General features: G+C 32.6%; 1 protein-coding gene across 5 annotated transcripts in view; it reads left to right on the top strand.

Moving 5' to 3' along the window:
• The window catches only part of LOC117173202 (peroxidase-like), a 136,760-nt gene that overhangs the window by 21,275 nt on the left and 93,782 nt on the right, over window positions 1–21,703 (top strand). The window contains exon 1 of one of the 5 annotated variants that reach the window (XM_033361635.1): window positions 5,172–5,190. The exons of 1 other annotated variant lie outside the window; for it this stretch is intronic. The gene's annotated coding sequence lies outside the window, so the exon portion shown is untranslated. Of the gene's footprint in view, window positions 1–5,171; window positions 5,191–17,062; window positions 17,441–21,703 lie in introns of those variants that run through there. 3 more of the 5 variants (XM_033361633.1, XM_033361631.1, XM_033361630.1) reach the window with 3 other exon arrangements.

The following is a 21,703-nucleotide window of genomic DNA, read 5'->3' as shown; positions in this document are numbered from 1 at the left end:
AGATAAAATTCTTTTTTAAATTAGATAATTATTAGTTAGTAGCTCCTGAATGCTAACAAATATGATTGAAAACGTTTATGTACACATGTACAATCTCCTACTGCACGCAGTTCAATTAGCTTCAATTGAACTTTATAAGTTGAACAATTTTAAACTAGTAACTTATGAAATTGAATAATTTTGAAACAAATACTTCGAAAGGGCATATTTTTAATGAATGAAAAAACTTATTTGAATTTGGAAATAACAAGTTTAAATATAACGCTTTCGAAACAGAACAATGTTTAGGTTGGAAACTTCAACATTTTTTGCATCAAATTCATATCGTTCTAAATAGTCCAATTAAAAGTTGAATAATATGAAGAATAGTATCATTCTTTACATTCAGAATCATTAAACATATTAAAAATTCGACAACTTAAATTGATCAATATTGTACAATTTTAAATTAAGAGTCTAATAGTGCAACAATGTTTAGTGCAGGTTGGCCGCAATTAACCTGGAATTCCACATAGGTATCAAAGACAATTCTTTTAATTAAAATAAATAATTATTATAATATGCAGAATAGTGTATATAAACCATATAACATTGATTTCAGACAAAACAAAAATTTATAGCACATATATTTGCATACATATACTTTCTTAGTTTGTTTTTGTCGAAATTCAAAGATTAACTTACATTTCACACAAAAATTTTAATTATCACAATTGATATACATTCTTCTTAATGTTATAATAAATATTTATTTGATTAAAAAGAATTGTTTTAGTATCCATTTTGAATTCGGCGCCAACTGCGACTAACCTGCACGGTGCTCACGCAAGCGCAATAGCTCAAGGCGTTCACACTGGCCGGAAGCACAATTTTAACCCTTTCAAACAGAGAGAATACACATTTCGTGGAATTCTATAGGTAAAATGGAATAAATAATTTTAAACCGAAGTATTCGACCTAGTGAATAGAAATGTATCACGAAACAGAGGCATCTCTCTGTTAATGATATGAATAAACGCATATTACGTAAAGAACATTCTTCAGGGGAAATCAAGAGGGCAAAAAGTAACCTACAAATCATAACAGAACAGTAGTTGTGTAGACCTTTTCATTTAAATTCGGAAATAGATAGTGCACATGCGTGGCCGCCATGACAGTTCCCGCGAATTCAAAAGTTTCGGCCCTATTCTGTAAAATGTATGTAAATGCAGAGTTTTTTACTTTTTTTAATGTGACAGTTTCGTATGTAGTGAACGTTGAATGAAGAACAGTGTAGAGTATCTCAAAAGTGAATAATACGAAAAAATCTATTTTATGGAAACTGAGTGCAAACAAAGATATTGTATGTTTGGGGCAAGATTTCTTGGTTATGATTTCCATAGCGTGAGCCGCTGTAAGTGTAAGGCGTGCGAACACAACAAAAATGAGTGCAAAAGAAACAAAGAAATGGTTATTACTATCAGATCCAAACGCAAATGATCATGACGGAAAGTACGTGGTATGATTTTATGATTTGGACGACTCTTGATTTTCATATTCAGACGATAAATATTGATTATGAATTTGCCAAAAAAGTTACTGAAGTTGCTATGCAGTTCCATATAAATATTTTAGCTCCAGAATATTTCGAAACGCGTGTACCAAAGGAATTAATACCTTTCGATGTTTTGTTTCACAATTAGCACAGGATAAAGCAAATGAAATCTTGCAATAATAATTTTGAGGTTACATATATTTAAACATTTTTAATCATTGTAGTAATAAAAGAATTATAACAAAAGGAAAATACTTGCAACATCTCTGATTAATGTACAGCTTCACAGCAATGCAACTTGTGTCTTATTAAACTTAAAATGTTAATTACACTAAAAGCTGAATCGATTGATTTCGCGTTTTGAAATAATAAAAAGGACAAGCAATTATATTTGTGTGATATTAAATTTAAGATATTACATGTATTAAAGGTTAAATGAACTGATTCAGCGTTTCGAAAATATAAAAAAGACAAGCAATGAAAGTCGTGCATCATCAAATTGAAGACGTTAATCAGGCATTGTAAATTTTAGTAGAGCAGTTTAAGTTCCCCTTATGAGTCTGCAACTTTTGAGCAATGTTCATAGTGAGTTGTGATGTTGTACATATTTACATTAAAATATAATCAATAAATGATCGGGCCTTACTTCTACCTGCTTTGTAAAATTAAAAAAAGGAATACATATTACATGTAACAGTCACAACCTATCTCTTTTACTGAAGTACCTTCACGTACAGAAAAAAGAACAAATATTGCGAAAGATTGTTTTATTCATCCATTCATTTACTTTAGAAATAGTACGGGAGACAAAAGTGAGATAAAGAGAGATTTCATGTCCATGCTGTGCATCTCAGAAGAAAAAGTTGGCTCAAGATCGCAGAATGTTTCGAGTTCATTGAATTTGACATCAGTTGAATTTGTTTCTCCGCTCTTCTTTCTCCAGAGAAACAACTGCTCCCTGTACTTGAAGTAAATTCCTCAGACTTCAATGAGAAATGTTGGTACTTTTGCTCTAAGCTCCTTCTAGCCTTTTTTACTGTATGCAAAAAGGAAATATAATAAAAATTGAGCTGCTAATGAAAGCACTGAAAGTGGAACTCTTGAATCTTTAACTTTTAAAAATTATAGAGTTCAAACATTCAGAATCGGTGCTACAAATATAAATTCAAGTCATCATTTTGAATACACTAAATACAAGAATTAATCAACGGATTTGAAAATATTCAAAAATATATAATTTCAAAAGTAAATTTTATTTAAAATAGTTTAAAAATGCTTCAAATGTTTTAAAATTTAATTTCAAAATCCTTGAAACATTTACATATTGTTTGAAATCTGTGAAAACTTTCAATTATTAAAAAATTTTTTTTTCAAAAGTTCTAAATATCTTTCAATATTATTCGAATTTTTCCTACAATTTTTTTAAAATCCTGCCCAATTGGAAAAATTTACTTAAAATCTTCCAGATTCATTTTTGACAATTTTATAAATCTTTCTAAACCTTTATTACATATTATCTCTAAATTAATGTGAAAATTCTGAAATTTTCAACTAATTCAAAAACGTCTTGTAAAATCAATTATTATTCACTCTTTCTTTTCTTAAAGTAAAATTCCATTTTTAAAATCATTTATTAATTTACATTCGCAGTTGATCAACTACAAATATTTTCTTTAAAAAAATAAATAAACTATACTGATAAATGATAATAATAATAATAATAATTTCAACACACAATAATTACAAAACAATAAAAAACATTGTAATTACAAATAAAAATTAAAAACCCAATGTTTACAATAATTATTAATATTATTGATTAAGTTTTAACTTAATTCGTAATGACGATGCGCTACTCTGCACGTACTGACGTTTTATAACCACGAAGTGTTTTTAGGTTAAAACGATTACAACACAATTGATTATTTTCTAATAAATTGTTATATTATTCTTACCTTTTTATAGTTTTCGGCTTACATTCCATTGGGCCTGGATGCGACTACTACTTTTTGTTTGAGAAGAAATTATTATGCTGGTTTTTTATTGAACGCTCCTGAGCGTCGACCCGTCGGCTGGGTTCGTGCGTTCTCGGGTTTGCTCGTCTCGGCATCGTTCGCGGAGCGACCAAGCTTTTTTTCATTCGTTTTCTGATCTCTGACATGTTAACGCCGCTTGTGAAAACCTTTTGTGTGTGCCACCACTTGTATTGCCGAGTTGCGTTTTGGATATTTTGTGTATTAGTCTAATAAATACATTAACAATAAAGTGACTCAAACTTTCTTCATCGACAACCACTGCTACTATAACGAACATGGTCCTTCGATAACGGATAGCAGAAAAAGTGAACAGTTTCATTGCTTAGGTCTGAAATAGTGATACGCTGAAGTGTTGCCATATTACGCAGTTGCTGGACTCTCGCGCTGCGGCTAAAAGACGCTGCTAATTGTTAATGTGGAATTTTAATTGAAATCTGTGTTTTTTGGTCAACGGTGGAGGAATTTGAGACACTTTTGTGTCAAATCGAGAGTTGTTTAAATTCCCGGCCTCTTGTGCCTGCCAATGATGATCCGGAAAGTTGCGAGGTGCTCACTCCTGGTCACTTTTTAAGTGGGACAGCGTTAAAAGTTGTACCTACCGTTTCAGTTCTTGATGTATCTGAAAATCTCTTGTCTCGCTGGCAATTTTACCAAAGAATTGTAGAAAACTTTTGGCGCTTGTAGTCTCGTAATTATTTACAATCATTGCAGCAGCGAACCAAGTGGTTTTCACGTCAACCTAATGTTAAAGTAGGAGATCTTGTACTTTTAAGAAACGTAACTCTTCCCCCCGCTAAGTGGGAAATAGCCCGTGTTACTAAATGTATTAAAGGACGAGATGGGGCCGTTCGAGTCGTTCATGTAAAGACTGCGTATTCTGAGTTTGACCCACCCATCTCACAATTAGTCGTCTTGCCTATTTCTAACGAATCATAATTGTATCAAATTATCTTTATTCTTGATATCTTGCATCTCTTTTGCATTATTTTTTGTAAGCTTTAATGCGATTATTATTGCGATCTTTGGGTAAATCTCGCAAGGTGGCCGGTATGTTTGAGATGAAATTATTATGCCAGTTTTCTATTGAACGCTCCTGAGCGTCGACCCGTCGGCTGGGTTCGTGCGTTTTCGGTTTTGCTCGTCTCGGCATCGATCGCGGAGCGAGCAAGCTTTTTTTTATTCGTTTTCTGATCTCTGACATGTTAACGCCGCTTGTGAAAACCTTTTGTGTGTGCCACCACTTGTATTGCCGAGTTGCGTTTTGGATATTTTGTGTATTAGTCTAATAAATACATTAACAATAAAGTGACTCAAACTTTTTTCATCGACAACCACTGCTACTATAACGAACATTTTTGCACAATTCGCAGCAGCAGCTCTTACGCGCTCCAACTTTCTTTTTCCACAATCATTGGCATCGTATTATCTTCTTCCATTTTTATTCACAAACACTTCGCATTTCCGTGCAAAACTTTATTTTTTTAATAAAACCACTGTATTTCCTATGCAATTGCGAGCAACATGGCCGAAAATTGATTGGAAGATCAATTCTTTTTCGCGCATGCGCACCACAAAATAATGTATATGAAAAGATCTATTATAAACTTCTAAAAAATAAAGGTAAACATGCTTTTTTAATATTATATGTTTGAATTTATAGGAATAACAACCGACTTAATGCTAAATTTAAAGTGCATATTTTATTATTTATGCACTTTATTAAAGCTCGTTGAACAATTGTTTTGAAACAAAAAATTTTAGGATCTAAGAAAAACATTTGAGAATAAGTTTTTCGTACGAAAATTCAAGCAAGAATTACCCTCTTCGCTGTTTTAAAAAATAATTGAAACTTCTATAAGAAGTAAACAATATATAAATCAAAGCTATTTTCCGACACAGGTGTTTATGACACTTACAGAACAAGAATTTGCACGATAAAATTTTTTTATTCGAATAAAAATGTGCCTGACAGTAAGTTTAGTTTCTTGAATTATTTGATTAAATAGCATGATTTAGCAATGATAAAAAAATAAATCCTTGCAGTTACAAAATAATACAGTAATTCAAGTTATAAATTTTTCAAATAGAAGTAATCACATGCATGAAACGAAACTTCATTTCTGTAATAGCTTTGTAATTAATAATAATTATTATCATTTTATTAAATAGTAATTAAAAATATAAACTATTTTTCAAATACACTTATATAGAAAAAATTAGCTTTTACAATGATATTAGCAGAATAGGGCAAACATGAACTGAACCAGGAAACAATTTACATTTACAGTCTCCATTCACATTTTTTCTCTTGGGCTGCAATTCCTCCAGTAAATAAGTATAAACTGACTTTTTTTTAATTGAAAAAACCATGTTTTTCACATTCAACTCGCCGAAAGTAATTCGTTTATCAACTAATTAACCATTTTCTTTTTGAGTTTTATTCGTGACACTCTAGCGGAGGCTACAGTGTCCAAAAAGGGTCAAAAGTTAATTTCTAATGCTTTTTTAAAAATATGAATGAAAAACCACGTTTTTGACATTCACATTAAAAAAGTGAGCGAGGAAGTTTGAGCTTTTACAAACTTCAAGCGAACGAATTTTTCGCCAATGTATTAGCCAACTTTTTGTAAAATCTCAATGCGATGTGATTTTTAGTTCCATAATTACAGCGAGTTTATTACGAGCTCGCCACGCGACACCACAGGATTTTTTAGGGAACGCCGCCGGGACGCCGACTAGTGCGAGCGAGTGGACAAAACAAAGGATGGGCAAGGACGATGTTTCAGGCTTCAGACGGCGTTCCCTGAAAAATCCTGTGGTATCGCGTCGCGAGCTCGTAATAAACTCGCTGTAATTATGGAAATAAAAATCAAATCGAATTGAGATTTTCCCAAAAGTTGGCTCAAACTTTCTCGCTCACTTTTTTAATGTGAAAGTCGAAAAACGTGGTTTTTTATTCGGATTAAAAAAAAACATTAGAAATCAACTTTTGACCCTTTTTGGACACTGTAGCCTCCGCTGGAGTGTCACGAATAAGACTCAAAAAGAAAATGGTTAATTAGTTGATAAACGAATTACTTACGGCGAGTTGAATGTGAAAAAACATGGTTTTATCAATTGAAAATGTCAGTTTTTATTTATTTACTGGAAAATTTGCAGCCCGAGAGGAAAACTGTAAATAGATACTCAGGTTCCTTTTTCAAGAGCTATCTAACTATAATTTTGCTTTTTCTAAATTTCGAATTTCACTTTTGATACCTGACGTCACATCCTAGACAATACATTTACTCATTCTCGAGCGCCTGTCGCCTTCTTGTCCAGAACTCCTCAATTAGGAGCCGTAGAATTCTGGAGAAGTGGCGAAAAGAAAAATTTACATATCGATACTGTAAGAAAGAATTTCAAGAGGGTAACGTCAGCCAAACAATTTCGAGATTGGGCCCACTAATTGAATAAAGGTGTTACCTATAGGGTAAAGATTGCTAGAATTTGTGACTTTACACTGGAAAATTTTAAATCAGCACTTGACTCCATGTTCGCTGTTCATGAAAGAGATTTACGGAAATGGAATTTGCAAGCCCAGCAAGAAATAGGACATGCAGATTTCAGATTTAGCGCTTCAAACCACTGCACTGAAAGAAATATTTCGACGATACACGCATAATTCTGGTTATTCCAACCATAATTTATTGTTCGCTCAGCTACAGCAATACGTTTTGCGTATTTTACCTATACCATAATTATTGAAGCAATATTACTGCTTCAGTCATATGTTCTAATAAATATTTCTAAACATAAGATGGCTGCGTCAGACAGAATTTGGTTGGGGTAAATCAACCATGTGCATGGCTCTCAGCTGCAACTCCCATAATGTCGTTGAAAATTATTTTTTAAAGATACACGGAAACAATATAAATCGTCTTTGTTTAACATTGCGTTGAACTATTCAAGGAAATGTGTTACAAAGTTCTACAAAATTTAAAGGTCGGGGTGACGTAACCTCGATTGAAAGGTAGGGTATACGAAAAACGTAAAATAGTTATATAAGATCTAAACTTGTAGCTAAAATACAGTCTATATCGAAAAAGTTTTGAAACCAATTTTTTGCCGAAAAAATTAATCTTTTGTATTATCACTTTATACATTAATATTTGTTCACATGTTCGAGCACACAATTATTTTGTATTAAACAATCACTACACTATTTATAATCGCACGCTATGAAAATTTTTATTTGCCGTGGGTTCGAACCCAATATGTTTCGCATTCCTTACGCCTAAAGCTTCGCGGATAACCTAGCTTCCAGTATAAAGAAAAAAATTTAAAAAAATGTACAACCTAGAGCTGTGTAGGGCCACCTGCACACTTTTGTAACATTTTTGTATTGAATATTTTATGTAATTAAAAAAGATTTTAAATAAATTCATAAATATTACAAGATATTTTAAAAGATCTTAGAGAAATCAATATATATTTTAAAAAATTTAATCGATTTCTAAAAATTTACGAAGATTTCAAAAGATTTAACAAAATTTAAAGAATTTAAGAACATTATTTATATTTTAAAATCCCTTAAAAATATTAAAACTGATTTAAATTCTACTGAAATTCCTTAAAAAATCTTCAAAATTACTTAAAATCTTTTAAATTCTTTTAAAATATCTTGAACTCTTTTAAATATTATGAAATCTTTTGAAATATTTTGAAATTCCGTTATAAACTTAAAAATTTTTAAATTAAATATAAGTCCTGAAAATCTGTTTTAATACTTAAACATATTTTTAAATTACATGAAGATCCTTAAACTATTTTGAATTTTTCAAAAATCATTTAAAATGCTCTATAATATTTTTAATTGAAAGCCAATAAATTGAAAGCCAATAAAAAGGGCTGTCTCAGCCAACTAATGGGATGGCGCTGCAGAATCCAAATAAATTGGATACCATATCCAATTCTCAGGTCTCACCATCCGATTATTTTTCTGAGTGAAAAATTGAAAGGCAAATAAATGTTAAATACATAATTTATTTAGAAATTTTTAAATAGAACATTTAATAAATCTTAATATTGTACAAATTTGTGAGTTAGATATTCAAAAGCTTCTTCACTAACCTCATTTGCTATAAAACAAGTCTGAAGACGGCGACTAATGCCGAATCGACCCGCACCTCACCGGCTCATCAATCTCGCATTACATGCACGGTACAATTGGCATGGCTGAATCGAGCAAATAGTCAGATGCCCAATGCAACACTTAAATGCAGTGTTCTTTCAAATAGATAGTTGATAAAAGTATACGTTCAATATAGTCATGATAGCGAGGCATAAAATTCTTGTATCTACACTATAATATTTTGATATTTTAATCATATATCCAATGCTACACTGTTAGAAAAATCTGTACGAGGTTTAATGTACATGTGTGTGAAGAAAATATGCACTACCGTTACTGAAATTTAACATGCATTGGTTTAATGAATTTAACATACATGTGTTTTAAATTTAATATACAGGTCAGTATAGAAATGTGCGTGAAAACTCAACGTGCTTTAATTTCTTTAAATCTTGTCAAATATTCTCAATTAAATTTATAATCTAGAATTTGTTGACTGAATTATTATTTATTATGGAAGTGCAATGTACAGGTAAAACTTTTTCCTAATTTCGCCCTGAATAGTCAACAGTTAAGGCGAAGACAGTTAATTTTAGGTTAGGTCTGTTATTTATTTGCATGGGTATATTATATTTAATATTGTATTATATTATATATTATATTTAATATTATTTTTAACAGTGTACACTTTTCCTAACCATCATTTCAGTCAAACAAACTTGCCTTGTCATATTAGGCTTGGTGATTTTCTTATACGCAGGTAATAAAACTGAAATTCGAATGGCTGCGACAGCACAATTTTCTTTCTAATTCAGTTAGAAATTCTCAAGCAAACTCGGATTGCCATTAGCCTCAAACTATTTCTTTCAGTGTGGTTAACACGTTTTAAGCGTGCGCACAGAATAGTATCCAGGAAGTTTAATAAATTTGTCACTCGAAAATCTTTAGAAAAGACTGAAGAGTTGAGCAAGAGAGCCGAAGAATTTTTTACTGGTGTCAGACAACAGATAAAAGAATTTGGATTAAAAAATGTTTATAATTTTGATCAAAGTGGCTTTCAGCTGGAAATGCATTCAGGACGAACCTTGGCCGTCGAAGGAGAAAAATAAGCGCAATGGCTCGTTCAGTCAGTGTCAGCAACAACAGATAGTTATACAATACTTTTCCGATAGCGTTATGAATCACGATCTCATGAATCACGATCTACATTTACATTTAAGAAATAATATTAATAAAATGCAATGTTTGTTTCAGAACCAATTATCTTCACCGAGGTTCGTAAATTTGTTCAAACATTATTAATACAAATGTGGGTACATTGATGAAAAACCAGAACATTTCGAAAATCCAGTTGATTTTAGTTTCGGAAAATCTTGTGCAACACATTGTGAAATTCAAGGATGAACAAATATGGCTGTTATTCGATGTTCATGGTATAGAAAATCGTTATGTTTGAAAAACTTTTTCGACGATTATCATTATTGCTCCACGTTTAAACAGTAACAAAAATTTTACACTCTGATGCTCATTAATGAAACATGTACTTAAAACTACAACAGAAGTATATATACACAAAAATGTTCGAATGATCCATTTTGAAATACTATGAGAAATTAACATTCTGTTAATTTTAATGAATGAAAAATAAATTGACAAAGTTCCAATGACTTGGCATTTTTGAGGAGATATTTTTAATTTTGAAATTTTTAACTCAGATTAGGATTCAGCGACTCCAAAAACTGTAGTATACTGACTTTTATAGGAATCCAATAAATATTAAAATTTATGATCAGTCGCATTGGATCCGCCATTTTGAATTTTTTAAATTCTGTTGCCAAATTTGAATTCAGCGACCACAAAAACCACCGTATGCACAGTTTGATAAAAACCGCAGGTTGATTATATGCATATATATGACCAAGCGTGTTCAGGGGTAGTCACCCCCTACAATATGATTTTTGGAAAAAATATTATTTTCTTCTATGTGAACCAATCACACCACCTCTTGACACTAACATATTTGGAGGGCTGTTTCACCCTCTTAAACCATTTATTTGCCGATGAAAAAAAATACGTATCGCTTAGTTTTTGGTCCCCTAAAACATATATCAAGATCATTAAAATCGGAGGGACACCTCGGATACTTTCCTTGTCAGACTATTATGCAGAAAAGAAAAAACTTCGCCACCCCTTCTCTCATCTCTGTCTCTTTGAAAGAGCGAACAGATGTCAATTGCAGCAAGGCTAGAGGGTATATTCGGAGTTAACCAGCAATTAGATCCAGCTTTCATATAGTACGAACATTTACTGAAACAATATTTGAGTCCTAGAAAATATGCTGAGCGAGATTGGACGTTAATATGGCAAATGCTTAATTAGGATTAATAATTAATAATTAATAATGCTTGATAAGGAAAACATTTGATGAGAAAATCTGTAATAAATACACGTAAAGAAGATACTGAAGGGACAATAATAATATCAGAGTATTGTGTGCGTAACTGTTCCGTAGATAGCCCAATTGCTATTGGAATCGTTTTACGTGTTGTAGCAGTGCCGATTGAATCCTAGGATTACCATCATCATTTCGATAAAAGATCTTTCCTTCTGCAATTCAAAGATATTTAAACTTCTTTTCTTTCCCTAAATCTAATGCAGAAGCGTAGATTCTTCTATTAAAGGACGTCAAAGCCTTACCAACCGTTTCGAGGACTGATGGAAGATCCTCATTTGGTTTCATAGGTAACCCATGGATCTCAACAGTATTTTGAAGCACAGCTTGCTCTTGGTAGTTGAGGGAAGCCTTAAGTGAGACAGCTTTCAATTTCAGCCAGCTTGCGTCCATCTTGATCTTAGAAACGGTGTTCGCATTACTAACAATTGAACTTTCAAGTAAATTGATTCTGAGATAATTCTGTGAAATGTCAGTATTGATTTCCTGAACCGCAGTGTTAATTTTAGAAATTCACTCATGCTGTTTGGTTTCGAATTCTTTAAAAAGCATTTTCATTTGATGCTGCACCTGCACGACCGCTTCCCTCGGCAGAGTCGCTGCAGTAACAGGGGCAGTTGAAACTATTGATAGTGAAGGGTTTGCTACCTGCTCCTTGCTGACAGGTTCGATGTCTGTACTGAAAATATAGCAAGGAGACTTGATTCATTCATGAGGACGTGTCATCAGCATTAGGAGATTTGTATTTCAGGCAGAAATATCAATAAATCCCTTTTTTAGAGCCTCGAATAATTTCTTTAACCATTCGACATTCACGCAGGCTAAGTGGCTAAACACATCACACTTTTTGCAGGAAACAGTGCCTGGTGATCCTGATTTGCCAATACCTATTTCCCACATGTAAAGTTTCTACCACCACAAACTTCCACTCAGCTGTAAGAGTGAGACGGAACTCCGAATACAAATAAAAACACAGTGATACAATATAAAGTACAAAATTGCATAGTTAACAAGTTATAGCAAGAATAGAGCAAGGCGGAGCGGAGCTTACTTCAAGAACCGAACATGGCTGCACAAGAAAAAAGAAACTTGTGAATTGGCGTCATACAAATTTTGTTGAAGAAAAGCTGCTAATATGCTATTGTCCTTCGTGCTTTTATGAAATTATCCAAGCGAATATTCAAGGAAAGTAAATATAAAATCATAACAGAAAAAGAGACGAAAATACAAAGCGACTTTAAAGGAAGCAAGAAACTGCTTAGTAAAAAAGTGGAGGGAAGTAAAAGTACAGAGTTTGTGAGCATGAGAAATAGCAAAGCTGAAACGCGATATGATACAGACGGAATACTAGGCGCTTTGAGAGACTCTTTTAGGGAATTAATGGAAGAAGAAGCTATAGGACACCACAACTGCGATATAGAACACGATGCGTTATGAAAGTCAATTGAAAAAGAAAAAGTACGTGTCACTGAGGTTAGGAATATAATTAAGAACTTAAAATCGGTCAAGCTTCTGTTGTAGACAGTATTACCGCTGAAATACTTAAATACAGTTGCAAGTACTTATGCCTCATAGACTTTGCGAATTGAAAAATGTATAAAACGAGATGGAAGAAGTCCCAGATGACTGAAAAAAAGCGATTATGGTACCAGTATACGAAAGAATGGGAGATAAACCAACTGCAATAATTACAGAGGTATTAGCTTATTAAGTACCGTGAGTAAAATATACTCAAAAATACATTAATATGCGTAGATTATTGAAAGTAACAGACAAAAGGGAAGTTTAAAGTGGATTTGTGCCAGGAAGATCAAGTACGGATCAAATACTTAGCTTAAAACAGATCACAAAAAAATGTTTGAAAATAGGACAAAAAGTTTTCAAGAACATTTGTTGACCTAGAAAAGGCTTTTGACGAGGTGGAGAGAAGTAAACTTTGAAAATCTTGTAAGAGTATGGAGTAAACGAATTGTTCTTACAAGCAATAAAAGCAATATATCCTGGCACAAATGCGAGTGTACGGGTAAATGAACAACTAAGTGACTGGTTCGATATTATGCAAGGTATCAGACAAGATTGCGTTATGTTCTCATATCTATTTATAATATTTATGGACAAGTGTCTAGGAATAGCACTCTTCAACGAAGAAGATGCGTATCTCGAAACAGTAATGGTACGTGGGTTAGCGTTCGCAGATGATGAGGTTATGGAAGAATTAATCGAAGACATGCAAAGAATGCTGAACAAACTGAATATAAGTCTGAAGAACATGGGCCGTAAAATTAACTTAAATAAAATAAAAATTACGGTGTTCGAAGGAAAGAGTGACAAAACGATATGCAACATTATATTAAATAATGAGAGAATGGAGATAGGGCCCCCAGAGTTTGTTCTTCAGAAATGTGTCGCGGCGTCGCGGGGGTGGATGAGAGGAGCTGTGGGGGTGGGCGTTGCTCACACAAACTTGATTGTTTGCATTTTGAATTGAGTATTGTCTGGGGACTTAGGTCCAAGGTCAGTTCCAAAACTGGCACTAACTCTAGGGTTCACTGTAATTCTATATTTTTACCGACTGTGCTATGCGCTAGCGACACATGGATGAATTTAGAAAAGGATAAGAGCAAAGTTAACGCAATTGACATGAAATTCCTGAGCATGATATGCGCAGGAATAAACGACTAACGAAACAAGTGTATAAAGGTAAAGTAAATGGCAGTGTACCCTGAGGCAGGCTATGGAAAGAATGTGTGAAATGTGTGAATGAGACCCTAGCTCTAAGACAGTGGTCGGCAAACATTTTGCTCGCTTTTCAGGTATCGTCAGGCTCGACATAGGCAGGTCCAAGTATATAAATTAAAAAATGTTTAATTTTACAATTAGCGATTCATAAATAATATATGTGGAATGTACGAATTATTCCGATTTGAATATCTTGTTGCTCTATGAAATTATAAAATTGGAAGAAGTATAATTTAGGGATAAAAAAATTGAATTAATAAAAGTATTAACTAAATTTACATGTAAGATTATAAAAATTTGATTTCATGCATGATTTATAACTCGAAATAATTTTAATATTTATAAAAAATGAGAAAAAAACAAATTTTAAATAAAGACTTTTTTCTTTATTAATTTTTGTTACAAAAATTACTGTGCAATCTTTTCATAAATACAAAAAAATTAAATAAAACTAAGAAATATATTCTCTTTTGGTTTACACCGGAATGTTTAGGTTTGCTTTATTGTATAAATATATTTGATATACTATATATAAAGTATATAATATATAATATTATATATAATATATATTTATAAATATATTTTTCATTTCTTTCAATTTTTCCATTCAATTTAATTAATTTTAAATTCGAATCATTGAAAATTTTGTCCTAAATGAATTTTTCGTTATGTTAGAAACGATAGTTAACATCAGCATGTCCAATCAAAAATGAATTCGCCCTATTACATTTTCCTTACAGATAAAAAATTGCGCAGGTTAAATAAGCATGAATATAAATTGTGGTTCGCACTGTACATGAATATCAAGTAAACTAATGTGAAGGATGTGAGTGAACGAAAGCTGCTAATTTTTCAATGTCAGGGGTCATGGATTTTTTAATTTTCAACAACAAATAATTTTCCACGTTTTCTAATCGATTTCTGTACTTAACTTTTATGCAGCCATTTCAAGTTCTGGGTATTTCATTTAATGAGAAAACAAAAATTGGAAGTTGTGCGTTTTGGAAATTCAGGTTTTATTAAAATTTGGTTACATAAATCGAACAACTGATAAAGCAGATTTGTCTCCAATCCCGCGGGCATTGCCGAATTTCGTTCAAACAGCTTCAAAATCCATGCATCTTGGTAATCGCTTTATGATCCAATACTCGACTTTCATGAGAAAGCTTTTCACAGAATTCTGAAGAGAAATCATGCCTCTGTATGAACCTTGCATATTGATATTTAAAGAATTTAAATGTCTGAAAATATCTGCTAAATATGCAAGTTTCATTACCCGCAATTTGTCGTAAAATTTGTAAGCTAACGCATGTTTAGAGTCACTTAAAAAAAATGTAAACTTCATCTATTGAAAAAAAAATTCGATCAAAGACCTTGCCTCTGGAAAGCCATCTCACCTGAGCGTGATACAGTAATTGAGAAAATTCCGGTCCCAATTCTTCATAAAGTACCGCAAACAAACGACTATTCAAAGAACTACTTTTGATAAAATTTACTATTTTAACCGAATCGTCCATCACTTCCTTCAATAATGCATGCATAGATTTCATCGCTAATGTATACTTATGAATGATGCAGTGATACCAAGAAGAGTTCGGCATCGAAAGAAATAGCTACACATTTTTTCCAATCTAATTAAAAAAAGCCGTTTTTTCCATCATCCTTTGAAAAAGTAAATGTCCCTTTGCCTACCCCTCCAAATTTTACAAAATAGCATCCGCTCATCAATGTCCTCTTTGCCAATGAAACGAACGAATCCCGACTGTTGTTCCACATTGCTAACATCTGCTAAGCCGTCCACCTGAAGGGCAAGGGTTTCAGTAGAGTTGAACTCATTTTTAAGTTGACTCCACATATCGATTCCCAGGTCCGTTATTCGCCTATCCATTGTTCGCGCCGAGTGTGGAATTTTTTCAATAATTTTAGCCTTCTTATCCCCCCATAAAATTTGAGTCCATTGAACACAAGTAGGATGAATTAATTTCCCTACCTGTTGGTGGCTTACTTGCCAGAGCAATAGCTAGTGCTGCAGCATATGAGCACTCACATAGCGTTAGCCTCAGTCGTGATTCTTCGCTGTCTGCTAAATTTGATGTACTACCTACACTTTAGCGTTCTTTCCCCTCCAAAACCTCAAAATCGCGCAATTTTGTTTCAAAGGCCTACGTCGGAAGGTTTTGAGATTCTGGGTGCTTCAGCTCATAATGACGTTTTATTTTTGAGATAGGCTTAGTCACGAAGGAAAATAATTGTAAACAAATTAAACACTGCCGGTTACCACTTTCCTCCATGCGAAAACCGTACTTCAAATAGTCCGATAGTCTTTTAGACAAAACTGACTTTAAATTGCCATTTGACATCTAAAATCGCACGTACAGTTCCAACAGAGTAGAAGTTGTAACTCCTAGCAGTTATAGCAACCATGAACAAAAGAAGTAGAAGCTTGTACTTTTGTTGTTGACGGCACCGTCATTCTACGAATTGCTATGCCCAAAGGAAAAGACATATAATGAAGATTACTTATTTAATATGTTAATAGGCTTAATATGTTTAAAACTGAACTATTTCGTTGAATTTTTTTAAATTCAAGATTCATCTTTCCTCTTAAAAATTCATCTGTTTGGTTGAAAATTGTAATATTTTGTTACAAATTTGATTTTTTCAGATTACAAGTTAATGGTTTTAATATTTGGATAAAAATTCAGATATTAACAATTGAACTGTCCATTGTCAAACTGTCAACAATAACTGTCAATTATATATTTTTTAGAATTTAAATTTAATTTATTTAAGATTCATCAAATGAAATATAATTATTTTTCATTTATTAAAAATGTCCTTGCCTTTCTTTTCTATTATTTGAGATACTAGATACTATGCAACATTTTTGTAAATGCATAGTCCAATTTTTTATTTGCAAATTAATTATTCTTAATTGTTTATTATCATTACTATATAATCGAACACACACACACACATTACTTTGTTTATTTTTGCCGATTAAGATGATCAATCTGAAGTGTTGTCTCTGTTAGGAAATTGTAAAAATGTCTGGTCTCACATTATCTTTTAAGAATTTCCTGTAATCAACGAAGATTCCCTGAATAACCCAGGGGCTAGTCCCTGTGGCAATCGGTCACTCACTGATAAAGATCTAGCGTCGAATGCCAATATGAATCGAGGTTGACTTGTGTACTGACAGAATATAAAAAAATTTTTTCTTTAAACTGCATTACATTTCAGAGATATCGTATGAGAAACAAAATGTTGAGTTGTGAAAATTCTGAAGTTTAAAAAGAGAGTATTAATTTTTATTGTTAAATTTCAGTTGTTATACCAATTTTAGAATTTGAAATACAGTGAAACTCTGAGACTGGGCCGGTTTCGAGGCTAGTGGAGGTGAAAAATTACCCAGATAGAGGGCCGTTTCACAAAATGTCAAGTATTTTGAATATTTTTCAATAATTTCCAGTGATATTATTAAAATTGAATTTAGAAAAATTGATTGGAAATGAGGAACATTCGACAAAATGTATGAAGATTCAAGGTGGATGAAAACAAATCTGGTGAATTGAAAACAATTAAAAATATTAATTTGAAAATTCAATGAAAACATTACATTTTAAACGAATGTCGGTATACTTAGGACAATGTGAAAAAATTCGATAGAATGCCTAAGAATTGAAGGAAAATTGAAAAGACTTCAGGGTTAATTGAAAAAATTAAAAAAAATCAGATTTGAGTAAAATTGAGTGATTTTAGAAGTATTCAAAAGAATTTGGGGAGAATTTAAAGAAGTTCAAGTCTTTTTGTGTAGGAAATTATTTTTTTTAGTTAAAAGTTAATCCTTTTAATTGATAATTTAACTATCATATTGAAAATTCACCTTTCTTGATTAAAAAGTATCATTTTTGTTAAAAATGCATCTTTTTTTTATTCAAATGTTCGCACTGTTTGTTTTTTAACATTCGACTTTTTAGCTGAAAAACTTCACTGTTTTGTTTCATATTCATTTTTAATGCTAGAAAAGTCATCTTTCTTTCTTGAAAATGAACTGATCTTTTTTCGAACTGGTCTTTTTAGCATGTTTATTCAAATATTTGATTGACTTTTATTAATTTTATATTAATCAGACCATTTGGTTGACAATGCATCTCTTTATGCTACAAAACTCAACTATTTGGTATAAAATCTAATTAATTTTGGAAATTTTAAATATGGTTTTTTTTGTTAAGTTTAGTTTTTTTCAGCGCAGAAAAGTTTCCAGAGTTTACAATGTATTTGAAGGTCATAGTTATAGCTCTTAAATACATTGCAAATTCTGAGCGCAAAATTCGGATACACAGGGTGGACATTAGGGTGGCTCAAAAAGGCTTTTATTTTTAGAGGTCATTGATCCCCCCAATTTCATTCCAAATCCGAAAAAAGAAATTCCCTAATTTTTTATTTGTTTATTTTTCGATTTTAACAGGTGCCGGTTTTGACTTGAAGTTTCCCATGTAAAATGCATGGGGAAAAATCACTTTTTTGTGTTTTTGGAATAATTTTTTGGAGTTTGAAAAAATGTGACGGGAAAGTATGGGGGCCTGTAGAGAATTATCGAACAAAGAATTTCATCTATCAGACATATAGGTTTGATACCCCTAACACACCGCTACGAGTACCTGAATACTACCCTTAAAACCAAAAATGTCAATTTTTCATGAAGTCGACCTTTTGAACACTGTATTCTCGTATTTTTTACGTAAAATTATTAATATTTGTCTAGTGGATATATTTATTATCATTGGTTCATGATCAGAAGCCTGCGTTGAAGTAATGTTGTGGATCGAACGTGCAACCTAAATAACTAACATGAGAATTCTAGAACAATCTAAAAACCTGTACCTCTATGTGTGGGATATTTGTAATATCACTGCACTCTATTGAAAGATGAAGACCTTGCTATTTAAAAAAAATTCCGTTTTTCTAGATGATAATTAACTATCATTTCATCTCCAGTCCTACAAGAGAAGAAATTCTTCGAGTTTTACCTGGCCATGATCCAACATTAGTCGACTAAGCAAAGTAATTTAGATCCATGCAATTTTGATTTTAAAATTGCAGAGGTAGATCAATTAAGAGCCACTCTTGCAAATTTACAAAAAGGCATATATAAATCAATATTATTACAAAGTTCAGAGCTGTGAATTTGAGGTATATATGAAAAAAAGAATCGGATCTTTCTTAACCTACTTAGTAAAAAGAATGGATGATCGAGCAGAAATGCAAAAAGATCATTCTTATCCCGAAGATAGGATTTTAGAAGAGCACATAATTAATGTTAAGCAAAATACTCCTCTTTCTCTCTATATGCAAACTCGTTATAATTGTTTTATTTAAACGCATTTCTAGGCTTAGTTTCTCTGGTGGACCGAAGGAACCGAATGGAGCCTCTACAAAGTACCCGTAAAGACCCCATTCGGTTCCTTTTTTAAAAACTCGAAAAAACAGCAAAATCAACTTTTAAATTGTTAAAATTCGGATTCCACAGTCAAAACGGGCAGTCAACAGGCGTTGTACGTCTTATATTTTTTAAAACTTTTTACCGTTGCAAAAAAGAAAAAACTATTGCGATTACTCCGTGACCTTCTATAGGGAATTTTAACGTAGAATCCGAATTTCAACTATTTAAAAGTTGATTTCGCTGTTTTTCGAGTTAAAAAAAAAAAGAACTGAATGGGTTCTTTACGGGTACTTTGAAGAGGCTCCATTCGGTTTCCTCGGTCCGCTAGGGTTAAACCAGGTTCCTACGTTTATGAAATTAAGCTAGGGTACCACCCCCATTCTCGGGGTCAAAAAATAGATTTTTTTATTGTCTTATTCGAATCGATAACTCTTTAAGAACATTCCCTGAAACTGTCAAGTCAAAAATCGAAATAGTCTTGGAGTTCTAGACGATGGACGGTAGACGCATCAGACGAAGCCGAGAGCGCGTGCGCCGAATTGGCTCGACGTGCTGGTATACGGTTTCCTTGCAGGCTATTCATAATACCCTCGACGTAATTCGTTTCTCCTCAACTTACTATCTGACTACCTGTTTGAAGAGTTAGAAGGGATTTTGTATGAACCTGGCATAGCTGATGGAACGTGAGTAGGTTTTTTTATGGGAAAAATTGCTTCACAAAACTTAAACGCATCCAGTGACTTTCAGTCATGCCCGCCATAAAAAAGAGGACTTTTCATTGACCGCAAGGAACAACTATAAAATGTTGATAAAAAAATTATGTGAACATTTTTTCCTGTTTTTTGAGCTTCAAGTTACATGTACGTTAATATCCAAACCTCAGAAATCGATTTTTGTTCATTTACTAACCTACTACAAATCGCAAAAATTGTAAATCGAGAATGGGGAAGGGTTACACTTAAGCTAGCATTATATTGCTTTTTGTTCTTTTAGCAAGTCTGTGCTAGCCACCACGATCCCTCATCAAATTTTTAATTTCAGATGTGATTTAGGGGGCAGCCTTCTCAATGTTTTTAGGGATGTGTAGCGGAGAAAAGCTGTTAAATGCGGTTACTAGGTAATTAGTCATAGCGTTGATTTTATTATTTATATCTGTATCTAGTAATATTTTTTCCCAATCATACGTCATCAGGTATTCGTGAAGTGTATGTTCATCAACATTGGAAAGATTCCGCACCTATCATTGTGTTGGCTGTAAATTTGGATAATAGAAAATTTGAAGGTAATGTTAATCGAGTCGTGGTTAGAGAGAAAAGGGATAAAATGGTGTTCGTAGGTGACAAACTTTTAATATTGTCTACCATGATTAAGTTAATACGATTATTCAAACGATCAGTATGGTGAGTGGAATTATGAAGTGCAATCTAGTGTCCTGAAGAGTACACCCAAGATGTTAGATACTCAGTATGATTGGAAGAGAAATTTATGCTAGTGTTAAAATCTCCAATTAGGATAATGCTATTAAAGTTACAAATAAGTGAAAAAACTGTCGATTCAAGTTCCGTACCATCGAAGGCATTGGGCTCTTTAGAAACTACTCACACGAAAATATTCTCAGAAGTTGAATTTAATTCAATAAAAAGAAATTCGGTCGTGGAATAAGTAGCCATTGGACTCACTCCAACCATAGTTCCACACAGAATGTTATGTTGAAAAAGAAGAACTCCACCACCCCTTCTCTGGTCTCGGTCTCTTAAAAAGAGCGAAAAGTTTTCAATTGCAATGAGGCTAAAGGGCATACTTGGAGCTAGGCAGGACTTATAAACAGTTATCACATGGCTGTTTCAGACAGCCATTACATAATAAGAATAATTAGAAGATAAGAAGCTCCCGAAGCACGCGTAAACAATTACTAAACAATTACTAAGACAATGAACTATAAGCGAAACACCCCAAACTGAGCGAACCAAGTTAGAATTAGAAAATCGGTAATGAAAATAACATAGTAAAAATAAATACATAAAGTTATATTTGACTTAATTTCAAATTGGACTTGAATTAAGGAAGTACCTGAATTTAAGTGTGCGAACTATCTTGAATAAAGCACTAGTTTATCTGAAATAATAAATCAGCATCTTTCTACTGGAATAAAGTAAAGTATCCTCCGAAATTTCAATATTCAGTTCTCAAAGTAAGTTGAGGGCAAACTGAAATAATCAGTAAGGCTTTCGTCACCTACAATAAAGGAATATACCTATCCTGAATTTCAGGTTCGTACTACCTTACGAGGGTGGATTGATAAGTTTCCGGCCTGACCAAGAAAAACAACGTTTTTAAGAATTTTTTTTTTATTTCTCAACATAATCTCCTCCAAGGCTGATAC

This window comes from Belonocnema kinseyi, chromosome 5 (assembly GCF_010883055.1).
Source record: "Belonocnema kinseyi isolate 2016_QV_RU_SX_M_011 chromosome 5, B_treatae_v1, whole genome shotgun sequence".
Lineage (NCBI taxonomy): Eukaryota > Metazoa > Arthropoda > Insecta > Hymenoptera > Cynipidae > Belonocnema > Belonocnema kinseyi.
This window is presented reverse-complemented; position numbering and strand designations above follow the sequence as displayed.